This window comes from Amphimedon queenslandica, unplaced genomic scaffold (assembly GCF_000090795.2).
Source record: "Amphimedon queenslandica unplaced genomic scaffold, v1.1 AMPQUscaffold_13272, whole genome shotgun sequence".
NCBI lineage: Eukaryota > Metazoa > Porifera > Demospongiae > Haplosclerida > Niphatidae > Amphimedon > Amphimedon queenslandica.
Window position 1 is genome coordinate 91,322 of NW_003546492.1, and position 8,426 is coordinate 99,747.

The following is an 8,426-nucleotide window of genomic DNA, read 5'->3' on the forward strand; positions in this document are numbered from 1 at the left end:
CCCTTTGGCTACATGTGCATACACAAAAAAAACATACCACATCTTGAAAATTGAAAATTTGAAACAATAATGAAATTCATAGCTTATAATTAATTATTTATGTGACACAATATCCCGTTTTAGTTAATAATCTATAATAACCATGCCTGATTTCCCGCTCAACTACACTTTGTCACTGGGTACTTCAGTAGTGACTACAGTACAGTCCTTACTGTAAAGTTTAGACCTTAGTCGATTTGCAATCAGGCATTAGACTACTTTTCAATATTTGTTATTCCTACTTTGCAAGCATAGAGTCAGTGTATCTAACCTCTAGCATATACATTATATATACATGTATGTATCTTCTTCATTGTAGTATGAGTTGGTCAGCAAGCCCAGATTGGGATAAAATATCATTTTGCCTCCAGTAGGAGCTCCAGCAATCCCTCCTGCAGGGGCTCCGGCAATCTCTCCTGGAGGGGCTCTGGCAATTCCTTGGCTCCAGCAGTCCCTCTTGGAGGAGCACCCGTAGTCCCTCCTAGAGTGGCTCTGGCTCCCATCTTGGAGGCGCACCCTTTGTCCCTCCTGGAGGTGCACCTGTTGTCCCTTCAGCACTGCGCCTTTGCTGCACCAGCAAAGGCAGCTCATTATTTCCCAATTGAGGGCTGTCAATAGACAAATTGTAAGTCTTTACTATGATGTACTAAAATTATATTCCATAATAGTATCTCAATCAACCAAACAGACATGGCAGGGGAGGGGTTGGAGCCCAAGACCCCAAGTTGGAACAAAACATAACTTTTACTAGCATTACTAACTACATGTATCATAACTTTATTGGAATGAAAGATGTAGACATAATAATGAAAAAATCAAAATGTCAATAAAAAATGCACCAGAGTTAAGCCAAGATTGAAATACTTCAGCAATGCACTGTGTTACACAAGACAAATTCTCCAATGCTTTTGTTTCTATCAATCTTCCTAGAAGAAAAATACACATTATCATAATGTATGATTTTAGAAATTAATAATACCAAAGTAGCCATTAATGTGGAGATATTGATTACGTACAGGAACATGCACATTGTTGTCATTCATAATCTACATAAAAATAAAGACAAACATCTTTTTTTACTGAATTAAGATTTTTATGAGACTTGCATTGAGCAAATTCATATAAATATAGAACACATGAATACTTTCCAATGTGCAAACAAATGTTGTTTGTTAATATTATTAACAAACATCAACAAAAGATATGCTGGCAAACAATAACTTATAGTGAGATTACTTATTGTGGCCATGCTTATTATGACATACACATCATTGCTTTGACTTCACCTTCGACATGAAACCAATTTTGATTTGTGCCCCCTATTGCAGCCAACACGGTACTTAAATTGCAATCAAATTCTTCATCCGACACATTAATTTTTTGGTAACAGTTTTACCAGTGTTGCCTCTTGTTGTTTTTAATAAATAATATATATGCCAGTTTTTAAGGCTTTATTATTTTTAATCCGTAATAGTGCGGACAATATGAATGATTTCTACAAAATTGGGAATCTTTGTTTAAAAGTCTAGATTTTATGTATTCACTAAATGATGCTGTGTAGCTTTGTCTGCAGTGATGCTCTTCATATTGTCCGGTAGGAAATGAAGTAGTAAAGCATAAACGAATCAAGATGCTCTTGCCTATTGTCAATAGGCGCTTCTTTTACATTCATTAATTTTTATTGACTGTTATCAGAACCATAGGCAATTTTACTGTCAGGATTTCTATTCATATATGCCAAAGGGCCTTGTAAATCTCAATTGTTTGCTTTTTCAAGCATTTTACAAGTAGTATAGCTAACTGCTTGTATAACATTTTTTGATGATTTGTGAATTGAATCATCATCTACGTTTCCATAAAGCCAATTCATTTCTTTCAATTTTCTTAATGCTGCTTTTATTTTATAAACATCAGCTAGACTACACCAGACATTGTTTGATTTAATAGGTTGTCCATTATTTATAATATAAAGTTCTGGATAAATTATATGATTAAAATCTATACCAAATTCATATAAAGTTTTAATTGTTTTTTTTAATGGAAGGGGTAAATAAAACATTGCACCTTTACGAGCCTGAAAAGAATTATAGGTAGGCACTTTTGAGGTGTGTGTGCCTAGCCTAAGTATTGTCTCAAAACATTTGGCCCGTTGTATTAACTGGCAACTCAAAGGATCCAAAGTTTCCAATTGTTTGCGTTGTGACCCACACTGTAAACATTGAGCACACAACGTACTGGAACTTCATTTTTCCTAATAATAGGTTTACAATGATTACAAACATACATAACTTTATTTAATGCTGTATGATCATTCTCTCAAATATTATTTAATAGGATATTCGAAACATCAGTATCTAAATTTTTAGCTTCAGTGACAGATTTTTTTTCTTCAGTGCCTCTCACATCTACAACAAGCATTAACAGCCTGATCAGACAATGCTTTCTTAATTTCATCAATAGCATCTGTATACTGAAAATAAAGTATAGTTTCCAAGTTTGGCATTCTAAACGGGTCATCTTTACCATCATTAATGGCATAATACACATTATCAAATTGGCTTTATTAATTTATCAATTGTGCTACATCGCCATCAGCAAGGAAAGAATCAATAATAACTATTGTTAAATGGGCATTTCTAGCAACATAAAAGTGTTTTAAAAGGCATCTCAACAAGGGATAATGAACAGATGCATTGCGTCAAATATGGAGCATACTTCTACATTCAGTATCCTTATTACTACAAATAACGGGATTGCCTATCCTGTCACAAACAATTTCTGAATATTTAAAGTATTTTGCAACAATATTTTCATCTTTTTTAACAATTATCATTACATTTGCATTATCACAGAAATCATGTTCATACACTTGATCTATTTCTTCGACATGCAGGGATCATGGCATATAATGGTTATTAGGACAATTATCACTTGCATCTAAATGCTTCCTCAATTATATTTCAGAAGGCTCAGTCTCACACATCAACTGTGTTTGGCCAGTTTTCTTAACTCACAGCTAGTTTGTAGTTAAATAACTAAGTTTAATAACTCTTGAACTGCCCATCGCCCACTTACCATGCTATATAAGCCTGTGTCATTGCCATCTTCCGTGGTCTTTTTCTTAGCTCACCACGTGTGACGATAGTCTACTTAGCGGATTCTAAGGAAAATGTCTCTAGAGCAGCTGCTCAAGAATTAACAATAGATTTGACAATCTCCATAAAGACGTAGAGGATATAAAGTCTGACAAAAAAGGCAGATCTAGGTGGCCGAGAGGTCTCGGACGGAGTCCGGGGAGAATTGGGCTGATTGCAGTGAGCCTCCCGGGGACACTTGAGCCCTCAGCCAGGAGGCAGAGGAAGAAGGAGACTCGGAGTCGATGGAAGTGTCGGAGCCCACTCACCATCTCCTTACTCTGACTTGCACGAGTAGCATGTCAAACGACCAGAGATGGGAAACCCGAAGGAGGTATAAGCTACCAAGAGTGCCAGCAACAAAGACACCTCAGCTGGATGCCTTTATGAAGGCAGAGGCTCCTCAGAATGCCAAATCCTTGGACGGGGAACTGGCACGTATACAGACACTTGTGATGGATGCTGCTGCTCCATTGACTTCTCTCATTGAGGAAAAGATACAAGAAACAGAAAACAAGGGCAACATGCCCGAAGCTCAACAGTTAGCGGATGCCATCACCGCATCCCTGGCATTGATTGGTAATGCTCATTCACACATATCCCAACTAAGGAGGGAAAAAGTGATAACGTCTCTCAACATGTCTCTCCTACCTCTCCTCAAGGATGATGTGGACTTTGCTACAGCTGTCCCTTTCTTGTTTGGGACAGACTTTGCTAAACGATCTAAAGACTTTACAGATCAAATGTAAGCCCTTAGGGCTGCCACACAGAAGCCGCCTTCCACTAACTACAAGTTGCCACTTTTTCGCAAAGGCCCCTTCTTGTGGAGAGGGAGGGCCCCCAGATGGAGAGGCGGAGCCTCACTTCCCCGCAACAGCCGGGAACAGCAGAACAATCAGAGACAGTGACTGCACACACACAGTCCTTTGTTGTCTCAAAGGTATTGTTAAACAATACCATGATAGATTTAATTGCAATGAAAGGCCTGAGGCCTATAAGCATTCAGGGTCGACCAGCTGGAAGGCTGGCACTTTATCTAAACAACTGGAAGGTTGTTACAAAAGACAGGTGGGTACTGGACACAGTGAATGGGTACCAGATAGAGTTCCATTCACCTCCTTATCAGGACTACCCACCCCACCAACCACAGTTAAATAAGGTCCAAGAGGACCTGATAAATGTGGAAATTCAAAAATTTTTAGAAAGGGGGCAGTGATAACAGTTCACTCCCCACAATAGGACTCCTTTGTTTCCACCCTGTTCCTGATCCCAAAGAAGGATGGAGGCCAGAGGCCGGTAATCAACCTAAAGCCTCTAAACAACTTTGTAAACACCCTTCATTTCAAGATGGAGGGGATACACAGCCTAAACACCCTCCTTAGGAGAGGGACTGGCTAGTGAAAATGGACTTAAAAGATGCATACTTCTCAATCCCCATTCACCGAGAACACCAGAAATTTCTGAACTTCACATGGCGAAACACAAATAACCAATTTACATGGCTCCAGTTCGGTCTGGCGTCAGCCCCCTGGGTCTTTACTAAGACCCTGAGACCAGCAGCAGCTCGAGGGAGAGAGCTATGGATGTAAATAGTATGCTACATAGACGACATCTTAGTCATGGCGGAGTCCAAGGAGGAAGCACAAGACCACTGAGCAGGCCTGGTGTACCTCCTAGAAAGCTTAGGCTTCACAATAAACCAGGAGAAAACAATCCTGGAACACACTCAGTCCCTAGAATTTCTAGGTTTCAATGTAGACACAGTAACACTGGAGTTAACTCTACCACCAGAAAAGATAAAGAAAATCCGGGCGGAGACTCGGAAATTAGTTCGGGCGGGCCAGAGAGACTCTCATGCCGCACCCTATCCAGGTTGATTGGCAAGATGAATGCAACAAACCAGGTCGTCCCGCCAGCCCACCTCTTTCACAGACATCTCCAAATTGACCTGACGGCAGAACTGAAAGCTGCAAACCAGGATTACGACTCACTCCTGACACTCTCCCCTGACAGCAAAGAGGAGCTACACAGGTGGGATACACAGATGGTGAGATGGAACGGAGGCCCTTGATTTTAAAAACACCAGACCTAGTGATAGAGTCGGATGCGTCAACCGAGGGATAGAGAGCATCCTGTCAGTGTTCCAACACGGGTGGCCCATGGTCTCTGGAAGAGAGGACAAGCCACATTAATTGCCTGGAGCTTTTAGCTGCTACACTGGCACTGAAATCCTTTGTGAAACAGAACACTAACCTATCAGTCTTATTAAAGATAGACAACACAACAGCTGTTGCCTACATCAACAACCAAGGGGGGACTGTATCGAAACAACTGATTTCCCTAACACGAAATTTGTGGATGTGGTGTCTCGAGAGGAACATTCACATCCAAGCACAACACCTCCCAGGAGTATTAAACAAGGTAGCAGACATGAAATCAAGGACTATGAGGGACAGATCAGATTGAAGACTGGATCGTTGGGTGTTTCTCAAGATAGAGGAGATATATGGCCCCCTGGAAGTGTACCTCTTTGCATCCAGATAAACCAATCAGTGCCATCGCTATTTCAGCTAACGGCCAGATCCATTTGCAGAGGCCACAGATGCTCTCTGCCAGGACTGGAGTGGGATGAAGGCTTATGCCAACCCACCTTGGAATCTAATACCACTAGTACTAGCAAAGGTACAAGCACAGGAAGTGGAAATAGTCCTTGTAGCTCCAGTCTGGAAAGCACAACCATGGTACTCAGTGCTTCTATCACTACTGACAGACTGCCCATGCCTGTTACCAAAACAAACGAATTTAGGGGTAGAGGACAATCCCTTCTACCCACAACTGGCCGTATGGAAGCTGTCACGAAGAATTTTAGCCACCAAGGTCTTTCAAACCAAGCTTCAGAGCTCATCGTTCACTCTTGGAGGACCTAAACAAATAAATTTTACGACTCACTGTTTGCAAAATAGCATAGCTGGTGTACTGAACATGGTTCAGATCCCTTTTTGGGACCTATAAGTGAGGTAGCAAATTTTCTGGCCTTGTATCAAAAGGGTTACCAGTATAATTCAGTAAATGCATATCGCTCAGCCATTTCTTCCGTCCATGAAAGGATTGATGGGATGGTTGTTGGACAACATCCAATTATTAAACGGCTGCTAAGGGGGATAAATAAATTAGACCCCCACTTCCTAGAGATAACAATACATGAGACGTTCAGACAGTCCTTCACTATCTTGAATCAATTGAAAGGGCGGAACCCCTCCAGTTAAAAATGCTAACACTTAAAACTATTTTTCTGATGGCTATTACAAAGCCTTCAAGGTCAGCTTAACTTTCTCAACTAAATATAAATAGGATGGAGGAGGAGGAGTGATGGTGTCTCTTTTTTGCCATCTACACTCTCAAAACAATCCTGACAGGGCCAAAGGATTGAAGATTTTCACTTTCCTAGATTTCAGAGCAACCCTAAACTCTGCCCTGTAGTGTCATTGCAGGCCTACCTGGAAAGGACAGAACCATTGCGGAAGGAGGAGACAAGTTTCTTCCTGTCTTTTATCAAACCTCACGGAGCAGTAACCTCCAGTACCATCGCTAGATGGCTACGCTTAACTTTGGAACTAGCAGGAATTGATTCCTCTATTTTTGGAACTCACTTCACTAGGGGAGCTTCTGCCTCAGCAGCCGCCAGAGGGGGTATTATTACTGAGTACATTCTTAAAGCAGCAGATTGGAGCTCTGAATCTGTTTTCCAGCGGTTCTACCACAAGTCTATTGATAAATCTGCTTATGGCAAGGCAGTGCTTAGCCGGAATAGCTTGGAGTAAGCTACAAACAACACAGTTGATGTGTCAGACTGAGCCATTTCAATCTTTGCAAAACAGGTTCATGTCCTTTGACAGATATGTAATCTTATAAGTGTCGTGTTATTCATTGTTGTATTTTAAGGACGATGAATGTAATTATCAAGTAATGAAGCTTCAGTTGCCTGAGATTTTTAGCTGAAATTATTCTCTATATGTCATGAACTGTCTAAACTTAAAATAATTATATCTCTTGTACTTCCAAGTAAAGGCAATAATCAGCATTACTTTGAAGCAAAATTTTTTGGATGACTTCTACTGAAGAATTATAAATCAAGTTTTCAATATTTTAGAGTAAATCTGCTATAGTGTTAGATCGTGATTTATATTTGGTAGCAAACTTTGTAATGTACTCTATCACTTTTTGTTTAGATATGCAGAGTTACATATCTACATTACCTCTCAAGTGAATAGTTAAATTAGATTGTAGCTGTTTATCAATGGATCATTACAAATCGTTGTAAGTGTTGGTTCATTATAATATTTTCTTAAAGATTGCTCATGTATTTTTTTGAGGCATGCAAATCTGCAAACTTGCTTACCATTATTGTTACGTTTAATGCAGTACGCATGTGAAAATTTTGTTTGACATTGGCAAGTAGCAACAAGGTCAATGATGTCCTGATGAGCATCTGTTACAGTAGATAAAGGAATATTACAAATATATGGAAGTTTAGCTGGCAATGCATTATTATAATCTTAACCATCTTGTAATAAATGCTGTGATTAATGTTGTTACATAACCTGTTAATGTAGGAGATCAATTTTTTTTAATGAGTTATCATCACGTGAAGAGAGAATTGATTCAGTGTTAAGAGGATCTTCTAACGATGCATGTCCATGAATAAGAGGACTTCCTCAGTTCTGATATTAACACTCTTGTAAATTATATCCATGAAAGCAGTTATTCTATGATAAAAATACAAATCTACAAAAAAAGAAGGGTTTTCAAATAGCACTTTAGACTTTTGATGCAAGGATAAGGAATTAATATTCAAAATGTGTGCTAATTCAGGCCATTGTAAGCCTGCAGCACTGTGTGTGAAAAAAATGGTTGATAAACTAAAATTATCTACCAATGTAATTAAATTTGCCCTCTGCTTGCACCAACATTGTTTGGTGCCTCTCAGAAACAAGAACCAAATTGAAAAACATTTTTTGGACAATCCACTGTCAGCTAAGTTTTGTAACTGTTAAGTACCCATCATGTTCATTCTGCTTTGCATAAAATCTCTTGACTGAAAGTGCATGGTGTCTCATTTCAGTATTAAGACCAAAGTATTTACCACAATAAAATAATTATTATTTATCGTTACAAATTATCATACCTAAAGCGTTGATGTTTTGAAAATCTTTGGTCTTTATATAACATCAAATGTTTCAAATAATTTCCAAT

At 39.2% G+C, this 8,426-nt stretch overlaps 1 pseudogene; it reads left to right on the top strand.

Annotated features, from left to right (window-relative positions):
* The first annotated feature begins 3,472 nt into the window (after positions 1 to 3,472).
* LOC109583889 (uncharacterized) lies at positions 3,473 to 6,185 on the top strand (annotated as a pseudogene).
* The last annotated feature ends 2,241 nt before the right edge of the window (positions 6,186 to 8,426 follow it).